Here is a 21,941-nt window from a genome sequence, read left to right as displayed (position 1 = left end):
TTTGCATCGAAAACGCTCCAGAAGCATCTTCACTGCTCCTGCAGAATGGGGCTGAGTATTGTCTTGGCCGAGCGGGGTAGCCGCGGGTGTCTAGTTCGCCTTCTAACGGTCCGTGAGGTTCCCCCCGTCGGAGGTTCGAGTCCTCCCTCGGACATGGGTGCGTGTGTTGGCAATAGCATAAGTTAGTTTAAGTTAGATGACGTAGTGTGTAGGCTTAATGACTTGTGACCTCATAGTTTTGTCCCGTAAGACCTTATCACCAATTTCCAAATTGTCTTGAAGAAGGAAACGCACGATAGTTATGTTAAGTCGGAAGCATTGCTTCAGACGTAATTTTTCACTTTGCCGTCGTACTTGGCGGGAGACACTATTTTTTAGGCATCGTTACGTGCGTACAGTGCGCTGGGAATTAAAAGAGCGACTTGACGCAAGTGACAGGCATACAAGAGACAATTCCTAAGACATCTGTGCAAAGCTTCATCGGTTTTTCACAGTGGTTTCCATTTCGCGAACTATCCGAACTTATTTTCGGAATTGCTGTCATAAAAATGGGTTGTTGTACGTAGTCACTAAAGGAGAAGGTCTGACGGTACTATACGGGGATCAAGCTCTAAATAATGTGTTGTTGAAAGGAATTGCAAAAGTAAGTGAGCTCGTAGGGAGGTGACAGGGAAGTGGAGAGGTACTGGGGCTATGAATAACATATATTTAGACAACAGTTTACTATAAACAGAATCCTTACAATCAGAAAAATACCCCACTGTGGGGTTAAAGCAAACACAAAACATTTTGAAGATCAAAAAACTTGCAGCACAAATGGTTAACAGGGAGTACAGATCAAGAAGAACCAAGTAAAAGGCCTCAAGGCCAAATGACAAGTGATTGGCACAGCCAAACCAAAATGAAAACCTAAACTTTTTAATTGAACCAATGCGATGTCTCACTCGTACAAATCAAGGCCAATGAAATTACAACCTAAGTACGTAACTTCGTGCACGTACACAGGATGGACTTGTATACAACTGTCTATAGTGCACAACGGTTTAACGGCGACCAAAGAAAACTAGTGTTTTTCGCGTTTAGTTTTGTTATCAGGCCCTAGCACCCTAGCAGAGTGTACAAGGGGCGTGAACAGAGTAATAAGTTGAATGATCACTGTGATAGAGAAGAAAAAGGCACGTACTCGTGTGAAACAGTGTTGCCAGCACATACAAACGTTTGAAAGAGTTATCATTGGGGTTTTCCACTTGGCCAGCTAGTCGAATAGTGCAATATACATATTAGTAGGGTATTTGGATGTGACAGGATCCGATGTTAGAATATATGGGAACACGAAGGCAATGATGTTTCTCGTCAAGGTTCCAGTCGACCACCACAAGTGAGGGTCGTCGTATTGTGTCCAAGCACATCGTAACCCGTCCAACACCCGCCTGCCACCCGAGAAGGAGTAACGCACTTGAGGAGACTTATTCCATGGCTCAAGCTGGGTTCCGACTCCGACGGCCTATACAGGAGATTCTATATACGCTCCTGGAAATTGAAATAAGAACACCGTGAATTCATTGTCCCAGGAAGGGGAAACTTTATTGACACATTCCTGGGGTCAGATACATCACATGATCACACTGACAGAACCACAGGCACATAGACACAGGCAACAGAGCATGCACAATGTCGGCACTAGTACAGTGTATATCCACCTTTCGCAGCAATGCAGGCTGCTATTCTCCCATGGAGACGATCGTAGAGATGCTGGATGTAGTCCTGTGAAACGGCTTGCCATGCCATTTCCACCTGGCGCCTCAGTTGGACCAGCGTTCGTGCTGGACGTGCAGACCGCGTGAGACGACGCTTCATCCAGTCCCAAACATGCTCAATGGGGGCAGATCCGGAGATCTTGCTGGCCAGGGTAGTTGACTTACACCTTCTAGAGCACGTTGTGTGGCACAGGATACATGCGGACGTGCATTGTCCTGTTGGAACAGCAAGTTCCCTTGCCTGTCTAGGAATGGTAGAACGATGGGTTCGATGACGGTTTGGATGTACCGTGCATTATTCAGTGTCCCCTCGACGATCACCAGTGGTGTACGGCCAGTGTAGGAGATCACTCCCCACACCATGATGCCGGGTGTTGGCCCTGTGTGCCTCGGTCGTATGCAGTCCTGATTGTGGCGCTCACCTGCACGGCGCCAAACACGCATACGACCATCATTGGCACCAAGGCAGAAGCGACTCTCATCGCTGAAGACGACACGTCTCCATTCGTCCCTCCATTCACGCCTGTCGCGACACCACTGGAGGCGGGCTGCACGATGTTGGGGCATGAGCGGAAGACGGCCTAACGGTGTGCGGGACCGTAGCCCAGCTTCATGGAGACGGTTGCGAATGGTCCTCGCCGATACCCCAGGAGCAACAGTGTGCCTAATTTGCTGGGAAGTGGCGGTGCGGTCCCCTACGGCACTGCGTAGGATCCTACGGTCTTGGCGTGCATCCGTGCGTCGCTGCGGTCCGGTCCCAGGTCGACGGGCACGTGCACCTTCCGCCGACCACTGGCGACAACATCGATGTACTGTGGAGACCTCACGCCCCACGTGTTGAGCAATTCGGCGGTACGTCCACCCGGCCTCCCGCATGCCCACTATACGCCCTCGCTCAAAGTCCGTCAACTGCACATACGGTTCACGTCCACGCTGTCGCGGCATGCTACCAGTGTTAAAGACTGCGATGGAGCTCCGTATGCCACGGTAAACTGGCTGACACTGACGGCGGCGGTGCACAAATGCTGCGCAGCTAGCGCCATTCGACGGCCAACACCGCGGTTCCTGGTGTGTCCGCTGTGCCGTGCGTGTGATCATTGCTTGTACAGCCCTCTCGCAGTGTCCGGAGCAAGTATGGTGGGTCTGACACACCGGTGTCAACGTGTTCTTTTTTCCATTTCCAGGGGTGTATATGAAGACTTCACTTTTCGATGTTTGGATGGTAGGCCATGCCTGAAACGCACCTAAATTTAACCTTTGGACAGCAATCGACCAATTGTTTTAGCGACTTGTTTACCAGTGACTTAAGTCTCCTCAAGTGTACGTCACGGTCGCAAGCAGATTGCGAAATCATGTCTCACATTAAAGTTACTGACTCCTTGCAACATTTTTTATCATCCGAGTCACTGACCAGAGACTAATAGCAGCGTGGGCAAGGAATTACCGTCCCAGTCGTAGACTACTGTTAACACCACAACACAAAGGTCCGCTTATAGAGTGACATGGAATATGGATTGTTGCCGATTGGCGTCTCACTGTGTTTAACGTAGAATTGTGGTTCTGCCCTACCACGGACGACAATCGTCACCGAATGTATAGGCGACCTGGGGGGAGATCCCCTTCTTCGTGTGTCGGAGAGGCAGAGGCGGTCTTACTCCTGGCTTCATCAGATACAAGTTACGAGCACGGCGCAGTGTTTGTAGGAACTCTGACAGCACAATTTTGCGGCGTAGACATCCTTTTTCCTTATGTGCTCCCCTCGTGCGATAGCATCATAGTCCCATTTTTACACAAGACAGTGCTTGTCTACACGTGGGACATGTCTGCATAATGCGTCTGCGGGACGCCGAGATACTCCCGCAGCCAGCATGATCTCGAGATCTGTTCCTGGTAGAACTTGTGTGGGTCCAGCTTGGACGTCACCTATGTGACAGTATTATGCAAATCACGGAACAGTCCCATCTACGTTCCAGTTTGCCTTAGCTGAGGGTATAACGGCTTTATGACACACGTCCAAACCGAATTGGTGCGTACACACAGGCCAGAGGTAGTGTGACGTCATACTGATAAATGGGCCGATACTGCGAGGTTCTTAACCCACTTTATAATTACTGCAATAACGTCACAAACTCTATCAACTCGCGAAGACTCATTTCGTTTCCTCATTCCCTTCTGCATGCATCTCTTTCTTTTAGGCAACCTTCTTTTTCCAAGTACCGATAAGTTTGTTGTCACACTGCTTGCAACATCGTCATCATTACTGGATGGTGAAATTGTAATCTTAGTATTGAGTTCCTTTCATAACAGAAAAGTGGTTATTCATAAGAAACTTGACAACATGTATAATGGCAATATATTTAGTTAAAAACGTGCCGGCTGTACTCGTCACAATTTCCACCGTCTTCAATTCGTGCGCCCGCCTCTACTGAACTCTCTGCAGTGTAGCGCCGCCTAGTTGCAGCTGCGGCTTACCGGACACATCGCAGGAGCTGCTGCCTGCAGGGGTCAGCTTCAGCTTCGCCTCGCTCTCCCTGCAGTACGCCGTTCGCTATACCGGCGCAGCTTGTCGAACTGGTCGGTATCGGTGACTGTGGCGCTCACCATCACACTTGGCATTAGTGTACTAGTTGAGCACAGGGTCAACAAAACTTGTTGCTGAGATTTAAATTTGTGTGGCGCCGCTAAACGACGTAGCTGATGTATCTGTGCGGCCGCTATGCCGGTTAAAGCACGTAAAGAGGGGCCGATGTTATCATGAGGCAAGTAATGTTGATTCTATTGTAGGTGCTAGAAGTTACAGTGGCAGAATGCATTTTGATATCTGTGAATGGTGTTGGTTGTAATATTCTCTCATTATGTAAGTCAGACTGGTAGTGTTCGTTACCTGTGTGCCTTGCAGAATCGTTATTCAGGCACGTTCTTCATAAATTGAGTATACGGCTATGTACTATTTAGTTAAAACTTTTCTGTCGTAAAAAGGGATTCCTTCTCTAAATCATTTATGTTGTGTGCTATCTTGGAAACCCGTATCTTAAATTTATATCATTGTTTCCTTTGATAGGAAGCAAATGTACGAAATTCTGCCTTGCCGTTGTTGTAAAAAAGTTATTTGTAATTGACCATTCTGAAACTCTGCTTAACTATTGATATCATTTTTCATATTCTCGAGGAGAAATTAGCTGAAGTACGCTCAGATTCATTATTACTAATATTAAATCATCATCATTCTTATTGTAGTAGAGATTATTACAATAAACTTTTGGGAAACTTTGGGATTTTAAAATTCTAAAGCAGAAATTCTTAGTGGCGATTTTTAGAGTAGTCTTAACGAAATGTTTGTTGGCTTGTAATACTGTAATACACGGATCTTGTCTTAAATGAATGCCACAACCACTTCATCCTAGCCCTTCCATTCACTGAAATGTAAAAAAAGAGGAAAAGTACCATCGTTGCATACATGAGAGGTATTTGAATTGCATATTGTAATTTAAATGTGGATTTATAAGTCCGTTAGGCAACAGAAATTGTTGATCGATAGAATAAATGTTAAAGGTTTGGTTAATGGTGTTTTCCCAACAAAACCAAAAGATACTTTTACACGAAAGATACAAACCTCGTAACTATAATCTTCCTGCTGAGAGTGGAGGTCTTTAGAGCTGACATCGTAATTTTATAGCTATGTCTTCCTTCCATAAGTGTGATATAAAAATTTAGGACAATGTAGTTGCAAAATTTAGATCGTTGTTGGCTGTGTGCAGTATTATTTGGATAAATTAGTTAGTATATAATCAAATGCGGAAACAAACTCTTAGTGGAATATTTCTTTGCCTTTTGTACGTCAAAGCAGTGCTGCATTAATATTCACTACAAAGGAATAAAAATGTGCAGTTCGAAGTTGGGTTTCAGCGATTCGTCGACGTCGTAACTATTGAGGAAGAAGTACAGCTTTTGTTGGAGAAGGACTGGAAATAATGATCTGTTATTTGAAAAACGCCACCCTGTTGGTTTTGTCGTCAGGTGAGTGAAGAATCGTCAAACAACGTAATCTAACTCTGTGAAATCACACATTTAGAACGTAAACATTATAACATAAACAAAACTGACATCTACGCCTCAAGGAGCCGCGTGGACCACGTCGTATCAGCTAAGACGGAAACATAAGGTGCCATATGTAGACATCGAGTAACAAGAACGTAAGGAACAATATTACAAAATATTATACCATCGTCACATGTACTACTGATAACGGCAAAACGCTGAAATGATCTCGTCGTGTAACTTGTCACCATGAATAAGTAATTATATGATGCACCACAAAACTTGCACTTAAAGTAAAATATGTCCTTCTGTGAATAGGGCTCCTTGATCATGTTGTCCACCAGTTGTCTTACCCTCTCCGTGTGCTGAATTTGAACGATATTGTGGGGAAAGGGGGTTTGGGGATTGTGTTGCCAGCTGGCCCCTACCTTGGCCAATGATGACATCTGTTTAGGTGGCTACCGCTACGTATCCTTCAAGGATCATGTTCATTGTAATCACTACATTCTAAAGGAGAAAACAGTACTGGAAAACTTAACTTATGGACACGGCTCTTGATCAAACTGACAGTATGAGGACGAAAGTTGCCTTGCGATAAATAAACAAAAAATAAATTCAAGTTTTCCAGAAGATAATTTGAACCTATATTGTTCATAATGCGATCATAGATCCACTAAGGGTTGTACCGCATCACTTGGAGATTGTGGAAGAGTTCGCATTTTAAAATTGTGTTGCAAGACTTCAAAATATTGCTCGGCTTTTAAATACGCCATAGTCCCACTTGTGGAAAATGACATCTCAAGGTGTTCTCATAAGAGAACACGACGGCAAGATGTAAGCGAGGAAGTCACTCTTGAGCCTTGTGTATGGATGAGGCGAAAGGTGGAGTAGTGACGCGGTATGCGGCCTCAGCCCACACGCCATAAGGCAGAGCCGAAGGCCGCCCGCCTCCAGGCGCTTGCTTCCGTGTGTCATATTTACGAGCGATCACCTGCCACCGGCTGTACAGGACACATTTGTAGCTCCCTGAGCTGTACAGTTTCCATAGAAAAACACGGGCAGGAAAAACGTGAAAGTTAATTATTTACCCTCAAAACGGAGAAAAGAAGATTAGGTATCAACGTGTCGTTTATAAAAACACATGTTACGAACATTCCGGTTGTGCCACGCGCCGATAGGCCCACGTGTGTGCACGCACAAGGCCGCAAGAAAGAATGCAGTGGGAATTAATAAGCAAGCGAGCTGGTGGCAGATCCAGGAAACTTTTTTCATTGAACAACCCACTATTACATATTTAATTCACTACCAATATTATTTCGAGTTACTTGGAAAATTCAACCACGTCTTAAATCATTACCGAAGTTTTCGAGAGCAAAGCACTTCAAGATAATGATTTATAACATACGGAGCAACTTAACTCTGGAAACAGATATCGGCTAACGTCATTTTAAAAGAAGGTAATAACTGAATCAAGTTTGTGGCAACCGTTAAAATTATTCAAGTTTTAAATGGATGTCATCTTCCCCGTGGAGTGCTACAGTGAAAGTTGACATTCCAGCGGTTTGGACTGTGTCTCTATTGGTAAACGTTCTTATAAGCTTGATGTAAAGCACTCCGTCATCAGGCCACAAGTGGCCTATCGGGACCATCCGACCGCCGTGTCATCCTCAGATGAGGATGCGGATAAGAGGGGGTGTGGTCAGCACACCGCTCTCCCGGTCGTTACCATGATTTTCTTTGACCGGAGCCGCTACTATTCGGTCGAGTAGCTCCTCAATTGTCATCAAGAGGCTGAGTGCACCCCGAAAAATGGCAATAGCACATGGCGGCCAGGATGGTCACCCAGCCAAGCGCCGGCCACGCCCGACATTGCTTAACTTCGGTGATCTGACGGGAACCGGTGTATCCACTGCGGCAATGCCGTTGACATAAGCTTGATGTTATCATTTAAAATATCTCTGCATGAGTACTTGGCCTGCACGTATTTAGCTACAGCTCTATTTCCTTAAAGTGAAAGACTAGGGAATGTGGACTCCGTTTGCACATTAAGGTGTGACTATCGCCACTTCAACGACCATTATGTTTGAGCTTTGAGACGGGACAGCAGCTACAGCATCATTGCACACGACCGCACCTTGCTCTACCGTAAATTCGGTTGCACGTACATGATAAAATACACAAACCGACAGACTTCTTGGGACTATTATATCGAACAACTTAAACTGCAACTAAGAACTAGAGCTAACCAAAGAGGTTTTATTGGCAGAACACGTAGAAGATACAACAGCTCTATTAAAGAGAGTGCTTACATTACCCTTGTCCCTCCACTGTTAAGTACTGTGGCGCAGTATGGGAATTGATGGAGGACACCGAAATAGTTAAAAGAACGAGAGCTCGTTTTCCACTATCGCAACTTAGTGCAGAGTATCACGGACATGACGCATGAGTTTTGGTGGCAATCATTTAAACTTAGACGTTTTTCGTTGCGGCGAGATTTTCTCACGAAACTTCAGTCACCAAGTTTCTCCCCCGAATGCGAAAACATTATCTTCGCAGTGAAATAAGAAAAAACAGAGTTTGCACTGAAAGAGTTAAGCGTTCCTTTGTCTCCTGTGCTCTTCGAAAGGAAAACTATAGAAAAATATTGTGCAGATGTTCTGATCTACCCTCTGCCAAGAACTTGAATGTGAATTGCAGAACACTCAAGCAGATGTAGATGTAGATGTGTATGTAGATGTAGATGTAGATGAAGATGTAGATGTGGGTGTGGACCAAGATGTAGATTTAGATGTAGAGGCATTTATCGCTATGTAGTAGTAGCAGTTTTGTTGCTCATTACTTTGAACAGAAAGAAGCAATGACGCTATCGTATGTAAGCTGCTTCATCTGCCCTGTGAGCTGGAGTATCCTGCTACGACCACAAGCCAGATTGTCGAAATACTGCGCTTGTCTAACGCTTAACTCGGTGTTAGCCTATGTGTTGAGGGGAGCTTTACTGTTGAAACCACTTCCTAATAAAATTTTGAAAATATCCAACAGGAAGTTACCACACAATAAGTGGGAGACAGAGTTTGTCATTTAATGGCAGGCCTCCTGCCAGCTTGTTGCGATGCACCTGCATTAAGGAACTTTGCAATTCCATTATCCAGTCTGTTTAGTAAACCGTGGGATGAACCCCAGAGCGTGGCAGCCGCCTTTGCGGCACCATGTAACGTTTCCTCCATGACTGAGAAATAACTTTGGTACAACAAAGATCTTGTTTCTCACTCTTTTTTTTAAACAAAATTCTTTATTTCCAAAACCTATTAATTATACAATATTAACCCACTACTTTATATGATTAGTGGACTGAAAAAGTGGTACAATAGATACAATTGCAGCTAATCTAAGTTATATTTAAGTAACTAGTTAGTATGTAAGCTACGGGTAAGAGCAATGGGCAAATAAGTTAGTTAATTATATATGAAAACAGGTAACCTAAATATTGACTAGTTACTAATGCCTACAGCGTTACATATGTGTCAGCTGAAAGTATAAACCTACTTATAGAGCCTTGCTCATTGAGCTAAACCCAATGAGCGTGCCCCTGACACTGGGCAGGCCAAAATGTTTATCGCTGCAGGTTCCTAGAAATAGTACCTAAAACTAAGTCCTACAACTAAACTTATTCCAAGGTCAAATTCGGTGCGTTGTCCAGATCGGTGGAATTGCACCCCACTCTCTCTAAGTCCCGAGACGCGGCGGATTCCAGACTGAGGAATTCGGCCTTTCTGCGCCCAGGCGGTATGGGAATAGGGTACCAGACTTTATAAGTAAATCTCTCATTGTTGCTGGTTCAAGTCTTTTAGATAATCCTTTAAGACATTTTGCCATACCGCGTTAGCCACTTTATTAATCGTCTGAAAGGTGTCATGTTGCGTAAGTAATCTGTATGTGTCATAGTGTCGCACTTGGTCGCGTAACGTGGAAGCTACATCACTGAAAAGGGGGCACTCGTAGACGACATGGTCAGGAGTTACTCCGGTGCACCATAGTCACACGCGGGTGTTGCCTTTTTCCCGAATCGACATAAGTATGTTGGGTAGGGTCCATGTCCAGTGAGAAAGTGAAATAGTCCCCGGGTTGGTTCGAAATATGTCATTCCCATCCGTTCCCTAATATCTGGAGGAAAATCAAAATTTCTGCGTCCCGTTTCTTCAACTTCCCACGATTCCTGCCATAACTTGTCCCCTCTTAACCCAATCTCAGCCCTGTTCCCAGCCCTGCTGCCTAAAATCTCCTCTGTTTTCTCTATATTCCCCTTCTTTGCCCAATACCAAGCGGCCTGTTCCCGAATTTTGATGTCCAGGGGGCAGAGCCCCATTATGACTAACAGGGCTCCTCCCGGCGTAGTCCTGTATGCTCCCACTGATCTCACTATCATATTTCTCTGGACTCTTCTCACTGTCATGGCAGGCACCATCCTCGTGAGTCTGTGTGCGCAGACTCCCGAGCCGTAACCCACTACTGAGGTATAGTTTGATGAGATGTGGTGGGAGAAGAAATCTTTTGTGTCCAATGGAAATGAAGTTATTGAGTACTTGCTGGGCTCTTTGAGTTATGGTGTCAATGTGCCTTCCGAAGGACCACCTTTCATCAATGATGATTCCAAGACATCGAGTCTCTCGTCGCCGGAGAACTTGTGAGCCCTCAATCCTGACTGTTGGATTACGAACTAGCTGTCCTTTCTGAAGAAGGTATATGGACTTGCCAGGTGAGATCTTCATCTTTGTGTTTCGGCACCAAAGTTGTAGTATTTCTATTCAACTTTCCATCTTGGGCTCTATATCTTCCCGGCTACGCCCGCCGACCAGTAGGAGGAGGTCATTTGCGTAGGCAATCACCTCTAGCACTACATCACTTTGCTGTAATTTGTGTAGTAAGGGTTCCATATGGATGTCCCAGAACAGGGGACCTAGTACGGAGCCCTGGGGACATCCTTTTGTGATAGTTTTTCTCACTCTTGTGCTAGGGGATGAAAGCCAAACCTCCCGATCCTCGCAATAGCTCCTCAGACACCCATGTAGCGGCCCTGGACACTCCATCTTCCGTAAACAGGAGTAGAGCGGAGGCCACCACAGGTTGTCGAAGGTGACACTTATGTCTACCATGATGCCGATAGCGTTGAAATCATAACCGAACAGGTGTCTCTGCAAAGCGAAGGAGAAAACTTGTGCTTAAGTGACCGCTTAGTTGTCTCTCGCCGCGGTGTGCGCTTGCCTAAACAGTTACAAATTCTAACCGATAGCTCACCTAGCAAAGACAAGGAGCTGTGTTTTGGGATGGTATGTGATACCGTGGGCCTAAATGCGAGCCAAATGGGGCGGGAGGGGCGTCCCACTATTATTTACGGATCTTTTTAGAACACGATGACTTTCCATCTGGCTTGTTACGGGGAGCGAATATCTTTTAATTTAGGGCCAATTTTGAGCTTGATTTCATGCAGTACATGTTAATGACATATACTCAGTCACTTGAAAATGGCATAAAACACTGAAACCTCGGTTGTAATTAAACCAACAACAATACAGTCAAATGGCGTGTGGTCATTTAAAAATTATTGTATGACTGTTGCTCAGCGACATCCAAAACTGTTCACTGTTCTTTAAAGCTTCACACCCTCACAAAAGTTTTAGTGCAACAACCGAGCTGCCCTTTGTGCAATGAAACAAAAGACCACCAGCTCACAGCCGGCTTAAGAATCCACCGTTTCCTTGTGCCATACGAGGCCTCCACCTATCCTGAAGCCCGTTGCCGATACATTTAACGACCAAGCAAAAACTTATTTAGTATAGTAATGATTAAGAAAGTTGATCATACTTCACCTCTGCCGGGCAATCATATAAATTACAATCAGAAGATGAGATGCAGGAGGTACTAGCTATTTATCTTCTGTAATTATTCCTGTTACTCTTGAATTCCTTATCCATTACCTTCATTGGTATGAGAGAAAATAGTATCACAAGAAAAAGGTCAGACAGTCAACTCACGTACTATTCTCATTAGTTCAGAGACTGGAAAGGAAAAGTTGTGCAGTTGTGGCGCACTTAAACAAGTTGTTGGTCATAACTATGCATTTTTACTCGCATCTGTAATCAATATAAATTTTCCTCACAATGTAAATGTGATTGGAGGCGATGGGTGTGCGGACTCACTTGATTGAACTATTTTATTTCACACAGCTTACCTATCATAACATGCATTCGCCCCTGTCACGGTCATTCATTATTCATTCATGGTGCTGATGTGTAGGAAACTTTAGTTATCATATCAAAGAGCACAAAAACACTCCATTACATAATCCTCATTCATTAATGACTGTACCATTTTTGACTTACTTAACTTCTCAAATACTCTTGTATTCATTCTTCTAATAACCTCAGCGATACCACGATTCAAACATTTCATTTTCTGGCGCGTTGAAAGATCGATAACGACCCTTCCAGAAATCATAGAAAAAAAAAGAAAACTCAGAAATTAACTTAAACAAGTTGTTGGTCATAACTATGCATTTTTACTCGCATCTGTAATCAATATAAATTTTCCTGACAATGTAAATGTGATTGGAGGCGATGGGTGTGCGGACTCACTTGATTGAACTATTTTATTTCACACAGCTTACCTATCATAACATGCATTCGCCCCTGTCACGGTCATTCATTATTCATTCATGGTGCTGATGTGTAGGAAACTTTAGTTATCATATCAAAGAGCACAAAAACACTCCATTACATAATCCTCATTCATTAATGACTGTACCATTTTTGACTTACTTAACTTCTCAAATACTCTTGTATTCATTCTTCTAATAACCTCAGCGATACCACGATTCAAACATTTCATTTTCTGGCGCGTTGAAAGATCGATAACGACCCTTCCAGAAATCATAGAAAAAAAAGAAAACTCAGAAATTAACATTACAATTTTGCTTCATTAATAATGAATCACACTTCGAATAACACTACAATCATTCCAAAATTCATTCTGACAAACATTATATAACATATACAGTCATACCATCAGTAGCCGCGACACAGAAATAAATATAAAATAGAATTTGAACAAAATCATTGCCACAGTATTTTGAATAAAATGGTGTTTCGGATTAGACCGTGTCATTAAAAACACTAAAGAAACTACACTGCCAATGTTTCGAGTGACCTTCCAGCGGTCCCTCTCAGGGCGGTTAACTGCTAACGATTCCAGGCAATTGCCTTAGTAATAAATTTCTGCCATATTTAATGGGACAGGAGTGATCGAGGCACTACATTACACCAAAGGCAATTGCAGATAGTCAACAGGTGACAACTCAGTTATACCATCTTCCAGTTCTAATGTAGTTCGTCTTATGGCGCAGGCCATACTACGCAGTTTTTACTACGCGAATTAAGAGAACGAACCCTTATCCAATAATGCAGAGTTTTTTCTCCGCCTCAGCCCTGACTTAGGTATTGGCTGACGTACACCTAGTGAAGGGAGGAGGCATCCGTCGCTGAAGACACGTTCCCGCCCACTCGAACACTTCATAAGCCATTCTCTCTGCAGCACACAATGGGCAACCATTCTCATAAAATGAACATAGTAGCATGTCCTATATAGGTGGTCTGTGACGAGGTGGAAAGTGAGAAACTTTAACAGGGGTCTGGTCAGCAGGCAACGCAAAGGCGAGATACCGAGCTGCCGTTACGCATTTTATTTCGTCTGACAATGGCCGCTTCTGCAACGGTGCGGCCCGCTGGCACCTAGAGGGACTGGGTAGAGTGAATGACTCTCCTCGGACTCATCTCGTGTCAAACAGTGGAAAAAGCCCTTCTTTCTTGGTTCCGGCAGAAATCCTACTATGGAATATTTTATAGACGGTTCCAAATTCCCAGAGGAGCTGGTGGTGGGATGACGGTTTCACAGACAAGTACTATCTCCCTGTCACCTTGTTTTAATCTGCCACTAATTTTCCACTCGATTTTACTAGGAGGGTATGAAAGGTAACTGGCCTGTCTCCTTCCATTGTCTAATACATGAAATTTAATGTCCAGGGGATATGAACTGCAAACAAACCTCATCTGATTGGCGCAATAATTGTTGATTGAACGAGATTAGATAGCAGACAAGATTGAGTTTAATTCTTCAGAACCCAAGTGGAGCTAAAGAGGGATATGTAACAGGTCACGATTCTGTTGGAAGGAAAGCTGACGTTTTATTCAAGAATTCCGGTCTAGTAGAAGTATGATTTCTGGTGTTAAGCTCTGTCGAAGCCGACCAGGTTATGCTGGTGTCAGAAGGAATATGACTTCCGTATTCATCATTTTCTGTAGGGACTCAACGCTGATTTGTGACTTTTTCTCTTCAGAGCGTAAGAGCTGCTTTGCGAAGTGCGATGTTACGTTGGTAGGGTAGGTATTCCTCATTCAGAGACAATAATTTAGAGACGAGTCCTTTTATGTTTTTAACTTCCGCACATTCACAAAATTCCTTAACTTCGGTTCGCAAGTTGGGCAGAGATTAGCTGTTCATGAGCACAGAATAATTGTGAAAGAACTGTTCACCCAAATGCCGACTGGGTGTACAGGTTCCTTTTGCACGCACGATTAACTTATTTTTCAAGAATAACATGTCGATCTAATACTATTGTTTCTGATACTGCCGGAGTGTACGAGCCTAGTGAAGCCTTTAAAATCTTTTCCCTCACTGGTTCATCCTTTTGGCCCCCACATTCGAGACTGTGATGTGTTCTCCCAGAAACCCGCAATGCACCTTACGGTGGCTTGCGGAGTATCTATGTATATGCAGATGTAGAGGAAACCGCTTAAGGATACAGGATTTTCGTGTTTTCTTCAGTTATGTATCTACTCTTATAATCTTGTGCATCTCAGCTGTTCAACCATAAGAAGTTATAAATAGTAAGAACCAGTATAATACTTTGGTTTATCCTCTGTAGGTAGTGTAGTCTTCAACTTTACCACATAACGATTTCAATGATACCAGCATTTGCAACTGAATACATCCCAGTCTGTTCAGTTAATGCAGACCTCTTAAGAGGCATTATACATTTTGGAGGTAACTGTAGTAGGTGACTGGTAGGCAATAGCGAATTGATAGACTATCGCCATAGCTACCCTATTAAGTGATTGATAGAAATTCCTCGTACGTGAGTGACTGAGGGCTTGTACCTATGATCATGAACTTGTACCACCGCTGCCATAGTTATGAGATACGTAAATACATTTTACATGTACATTAATTTAAGGTTAAATGAGGAAACATCATACCATTGTACAGGGTGTCCATAATTGAAGTTCCATTTTCAAACCTGTAGAAAAAGAACCACTGCTCAGAATGAACTCTAGTTCGAGTAGTATATTTTTGATGCAGAGGAAAACGTCATGGACGGAACGAGTTTGACGAAGATTTAACCACTAGATAGCACTTTAAGCGTTAGAATATGCACACCAACAGGTGCAAGTCATACGGTTGTTCCTCAGTTGGAGTCTGAGACGCTCATCATGACTGTCTCCACGAAGGATCGCTCCTGCCCGTAAAGCTCCTTCACAAGAACGGTGACTGATCCAGTAGCCCTGCAAAAGCTCCAGACACTGATGTGTATGAAAATAGGCATTAGTCCGATGTCAACTAAGCGACTGCAGGAAATGATTACAAAATTCGAGAAGACAGATTTCTTTGTTTAAGTACAATGTTGTGCAGGAAGGAAACCAGTATACCCGACGTCTGTCGAACATGTGGCTACAGCACTGCAGGGGCAGTCGAGTGGTGGTGTGCAAACGTTTAGTACACAGGGAACTGCCCGATATTGGACTTGCCTGAGAGCACGGTACGTAAAACCCTCCGAAACGGGGTTGGAACACTTGCACAGAGTGACATTTGCGCGGAGTGACATTTCAGGGACCCTGCGGGTCTTGGCGGCCTAACCGGCTTTTCACAGATACAGGCTCACTAAGAAGTCTAACAGTTCAGCACAGCTACTCGTGCGAACTGGCTCGCGCTCGCACCATAGCTGTGAGTGACCATGTATCACATCAGGGTGGCTCATTAACGCGTTTCGAGGCAAATTCATCTCTTTAAGACTGTTGTATGAGAACTGACACTGAAATTCAACACAATGAAAACTGATAATAATATTTAACATCTCTTAATATTGTGATGATGCAAAGACAGGGGGCAAATAAGTAAGAAATATGGTATTTATTACGGCTGTTGCAGCATTACGACGACTGCAAGAAATTTAGGTTGACAAATTTATGTCTCACTGCCATTTTATTTAAACGTTAAACATAAAAACACACGATGTCAAAGAATATTACTTATTCTGCTATCAACTGAAGGATCAATGTCTGGTGTTACTTTTCGACTAATGCTAGTTCGAAGAGAAGCTCTTAAGTTGAAGTCTGCCAGTGGGCTGCTATGGGTGCATTTGGTTCTCTTTATAGCGTAAAAAGTTGCATGTACATGTAAGTGTAAACATCGTCGTAATCTTAGCTGCAGATTTAAAAAATCGTGAAAATCTCCATTGAGGAAACAGAAGTCTACGACACTAATTTTTCTATGTATCACTGAAACATCACACTGTAGGTGTGTAAGTTGTAGATGTAGACGAGTTTCCAGGCTGTCAATATAACCCGAAAATCAGTGCGACTGCGCAATCCTTTGCAAGCTGAAAAGCAGTATGATAACTATATCTAGCTGCAGATTAGCGCTTTTTCTTTTAATTTTTGCATGTCGGCTTCTAGCTGTGCACCTTCTAAGCATCCATAATCTTTTGCAGGGAATAAACTGTAATGTTGCTCTAAACTGAATTTTTTCGTTGTGTTCAAAGTTTTGAGGTATATTTATAGAATACTAAGCTTATCAAGAGACCATCGCATACAGTAAACATACAGACTAGATATCTTGCAATGATGCAGTGATGTCGACGTGTCTGAACCCATTGGACTTCCTAACACGACCATCACGCTACTTTTCAACCCTTTAAAAACTGCTGCTTTGCATTTTAAGGAATGACTTCACCCTAAACCTCCAATCTTTTTCAAAACAATGTAATGGCTATTTCACGTCTTTGGAGAGTTTACTCTTAGAGCCCAAAACGATTTGGCTGTATTTGATTTATTATTACGCCTAAAAATGTTTGAAATACGAACTACGCAAGGGGCTGCAGCACACACATTGATACCAGAGATAATATTGGTTTCTATTACCATCCAAAACAACCAGTCTTTGGAAAGCAACTATTTTGCCTGTTGACTGTGTACATATAATTTGAGGGAATTCACTGAAGTCCTGTTCATTACAATCAACAAGCTCCAAGGAAATATTCATTGGTCTACAATCAGATATCCCCACCAATGCATCTCCTCAAGAAGATTGTGAGTGAATTTTTATTCAGAAATTTTAAGAATAAGGCTACCCTGATTTTCAAATTTGAGGAAGGAGGCGCATATAAGCAGGAAGGGAAAACGTTATGGTGCCGCTGAATTTTAATCGATGTGTCTCTTGTAGCAACATTCATTTTTCGATTAAATGTTAACATCCAGTTTACCATAACTCTGTTTTTGTAAGCTGTGTGTCAACTTTTTTACGATAGGTACCAAGCAATTTGAAAGAAATATTTGCAGGAAGTAATGTGTTTGCATACTTCTATGCATTAATATTACCGAAAATATTACTTTTTCATTTTATGAACACGTTTATGTACCGATAATTAAAGAAAATTTAATCCTGAATATGAAATAAGCACTGAAAAAATTATTAGTATTTCTTTTAAGATAAATATACACGACAACTATGCCTTGTGAATGTACCTACAAAATCTGACGTGTGAAAAATGAGGTGTGAGTAGCAAAAGTTGGTTTTGAAGCACACCATTAATATCACATTGAAAATTCAAAACTCAATAACCAATGAAGTTGTGGACTTCAGTTCTTGGTTCTGCTACATATTTCGGCCGAAGTGACCGTGCTGTTCTAGGCGCTGCAGTCTGGAACCGCGAGACTGCTACGGTCGCAGGTTCGAATCCTGCCTCGGGCATGGATGTGAGTGATGTCCTTAGGTTAGTTAGGTTTAACTAGTTCTAAGTTCTAGGGGACTAATGACCTGAGAAGTTGAGTCCCATAGTGCTCAGAGCCATTTTTTCTGCTACATATTTAGATAATTGACATGATTTTAAAATTTTGTTGCTATCGGCAAAGTATTAGAAAAGTAAAATTTTTGGGTAGAGGCTCGCCTTAAGCACTGAGCCGTATATAAGGTTACACGAACTTAATTATGGCCATTCCTCTGAAGGCAGCCCATTGTTTGCGCTTTTCGTGTGCTATCAGTCGTCCGTGTTGAGCCACGTAACGGCGTCTCACCGTCTCATTTTATTCGAGCGCACACAACCCAGCGACGAGAGCGCGTGAGCTTTCTTGCCTGCCGGGCTGCATCCTCCAGAGACCAGCTATAGTCTATGACATGGTTTACTAGGAATTAGTTTTAACACATGCTGGAGGTTTGCAAAACTGCGAGCAGTAAATTTTTATGATAATTTATCTTTACCAGTTTCCCGCTGGTTTGCTCCTCTTTTAACTCAGGGAGAAAGTACGGATATAATTGCATGTCGTTTGAATGCGTTTCTGCTGCAAAGCTTTTGTATTCCGTGTCTTTCCACACAGATTTTAATTCTAAAAACCTCTCAAGGCGAATGCTGTGATTATTTCCTAGAAAAGGCTTGTGAGTTTTCATTAGGGACACTTTTACATATATTGAGAGACATTTAGCCAACTTTGTGTCGTTTACAGGTAGTCTCTCTTCGTCTCTCATTAAATTTGATTACTTTATTTACAAGACTGCCAATGAATACATTAAATTATATTTCAGTATTTACAAATTCTTCAATGATTCTGAGGTTTTATTCGTTTATGTAACTTCTGTGCGTACACCACACAAGTCAGAAGTGATTTTAAGTTCCGTCACTTTGGATTTTGTTTGAAGCCTTTGCAATCTTTTCGTCACCCTTTACTGCCGACTTTTATCTTATTCCCATCAATCTTTAAAATGAGTCAGTCAAACTAGTGGCCGTGGTACTCAGCATCTTCTGGAAGATTTTTCACAAATGAGTAAACATTGGGCTGAGCTTTTGATATTACTGTACTTATCCTGCCGTTACACCCTTCTAAAATATTATTAGTGCGTGGCGCCTTCCACTACTGTTCCACAACTCTTTCGGCATATGCTCGTTATCGAACAATTGGCCCACAAGGTACTCTTAAAGGTCCTGAAGCTTTTAATTTTCAGGCGTGTTCTCCTGAATACACAGCCAACCATTATCCAACATTTCCAGGGAAGAACATATTCTTATGTGCCAACGTATTTCCTTATTTTCCTTATAGGCTGGAACGACGTCGCTACACTGAACCTGTTTGATCAAATATTGATTAAAGTGATAATTACAACCAGTAATCTCTGTTCCAGGAAACAAACTGTTAGCTGCTTGGACGATTGCAACGTTGAAGTCCATCATCAGAGATGCAGGGTTCCATTTAGGACCACTATTACTTTTAATACTTAAAAAAACGTTCATATGTTTCTCGCTCTTTATTTGGCAGTAAAGCATAAACCACTGGAATTGTGTTTGTTTCTTTGCAAGAACTATTAAGGTTGACGTGGAGCATATACAACTGTCCAAACTGCTTGCTCGAACTCTTGAATGCTCTATCCACAAAGGGTAATTCGCAGTTTGATAAACACGCTTCTCCCGTTCCACCGGTAAACACCAGCATTCTGTCATTCGGTCCCCTTTAATCATCTGCAAGTATAAAGCTGCTATCATCATTCGTCAGTAAATTAATTTCTTGGATGTATAATTCTCATAATCGGTGGAACCTTGTGTAGTTCCCACATATTTTCACCTAATGCGGTGTAACGATTGATTCACTCTTCTGCGTCACGGTAATGATGCTACTGAGCAGTGGCTTCGATTGAAGAGAAGCCCTATTCTTCAATGTAAACTGATGAATTTTTCGCGTCTGTTTCTTTTGTCCGCTTTTGGAGTGACAAAATGTTATCTGTCTTCATTTGCTGCTTCATCTGGAATACATAAAAGAATACCTTCCCCTAAAGTTGTGTTTTATTTTGTGGTTAATTTTCCCTCTCATTCATTCTTATTAAAGTATAGAGGACGCTAGTTCTGGTTTGTTTCTACAGTCCACTATATACTGATGACCGTTGTAAATCAGTAAAGGTTTCCCTTTGGTGGTTTCAGTGAAATCCTTTATCTCAGCACTAAAACACGGAATAATACTTTCCAGTCGGAGATAAACTGCAGTTCTGAACTCTGGGAGAAGGCCACGGACAGTACGGGGACAGGATACTTGGTGCACGAAATCGGCTTTGATCTTCCCCAGATAGTGGCGGACAAGCCCGAGTACCTCACTTCTGGAGCACCCTTTCCACTAGCGTGGATGTGTGTGTGTGTGGGGGGGGGATCATTTTTATGAAAGATGGCGCTCCTCCGGACATTGCACAGCCAGTAAAGCGGCTGCTGCAGAGGCATTTCGGAAATGCTAGAATTATGAGCCATCATCTCCCTACAGCCAAGTTGCCAACAACCACATGATCTTCATTCCTGTGACTTCTGCTGTGGGGCTGTCTGAAAAATGTTCTGTTCAGTGATCGATTTAACACCGTAGTTGAATTGAAATCACGCATTGAGTAACGCGTAAATGCCGAGACCCTCCAATCTCTTGTAGCATATGCTGCCCCTCGATTTCAATTTGTGGCAGAAAACGATGGACAGTATAGTGAACATATTTTGCATCAGCCGCACGACAATTATACATGGTGTTTTTGCTTGTTAACCGGTGTTTGGCCCCAAGAAATTTACAAACCGATGTTATTTTACTATTTATACGTTTTTTGGTATCAGGACCGTTAAAACCTGATTTTCCCATTCGATGTGGTGCAATCTTGCCGTGACTGATGGGCTTACATAACTAATATGCCACGTATGTTGGCTGATGAACTTGGGCAGTCACCCTCATCGAACAGTATTGACGTGTAATTTTTCAACTCAAAACATAGCTTTCGGAATGATTTGTCATTTTTAACCGACCCCATTTATATTAAGACGCTTCCAGCGCCTTCTATTAACAAAATTTTCGTTATTTTTTTACCTCGCATGATGTTTACCCGTGCGTCAATAACATGCTGTTCAAATTTGAGGTTATTTTCGTACAGCGTTTCGAAACTGGCAATGTAATTATGAACACCCTAGGTATTGAAGGCAAGCCATTAAGAGGAGGGCAAAGACATGGACATGGACTCGTAAGAAACGCTAATACAAGAATTATGAGGAAAGCGCACATATTTTACGTTGGCATTAAAGACAGGTTAAACAGGGAAATATATCTTCATATAATACTGATGATATTGATGGAAGTGTTAAACTACGAACAATAGCTTTTCAAAAATATGAACGCAAGAAGGATGCAGATAGGTAAATATTTTTTTTAAGTTGCGAGCGAAAGGCTATTTACAATTTGTACAGAAACCAGAGTCGAAGGGTAAGAAATGCAAGCAATGGCTAAGAAGGGAGCGAGACAGGGTTGTAGCCTATCCCTGATGTTATCCAATCTGTACATTGAACAAGTGGTAAAGGAACTCAAAGAAAAATTAGGAGTGGGAATTAAAATTCAGGTAGAAGAAATAAAAATCTTGACGTTCCGATGACATGGTCAGAGACTGCAAAGGACTTGGAAGAACAGGTCAACGGAATAGACCTAAAGGAGGATATAAGATGAACATCAACAAAAGAAAAACGAGGATTACGGAGTGTACTCGAATTATAGCATATGATGCGGAGGGAATTAGATTAGGAAGTGAGACACTTAATGTAGTAGATCCGTTTGGCTATTTGGGCAGCAGAATAGCTGAGGATGGTTGAAGTAGGGAGGATATACGAAAATGTAGTTTGTCGAAGGCAAGGAAAGTGTTTCTGAAGAAGAAAAATTTGTTATCTTCGAGTATAGATTTAAGTGTCAAGAAGTTTTTTCTGAAAGCATTCTTATGGAGTGCAGCCACGTATGGCTGTGAAACATGGACGATAAACAGTTTAGACAAGAA

This window comes from Schistocerca cancellata, chromosome 6 (assembly GCF_023864275.1).
Source record: "Schistocerca cancellata isolate TAMUIC-IGC-003103 chromosome 6, iqSchCanc2.1, whole genome shotgun sequence".
In the NCBI taxonomy this organism is placed as follows: Eukaryota; Metazoa; Arthropoda; class Insecta; order Orthoptera; family Acrididae; genus Schistocerca; species Schistocerca cancellata.
The sequence above is the reverse complement of the archived record's forward strand: the minus strand, read 5'-3'. Positions refer to the sequence as shown.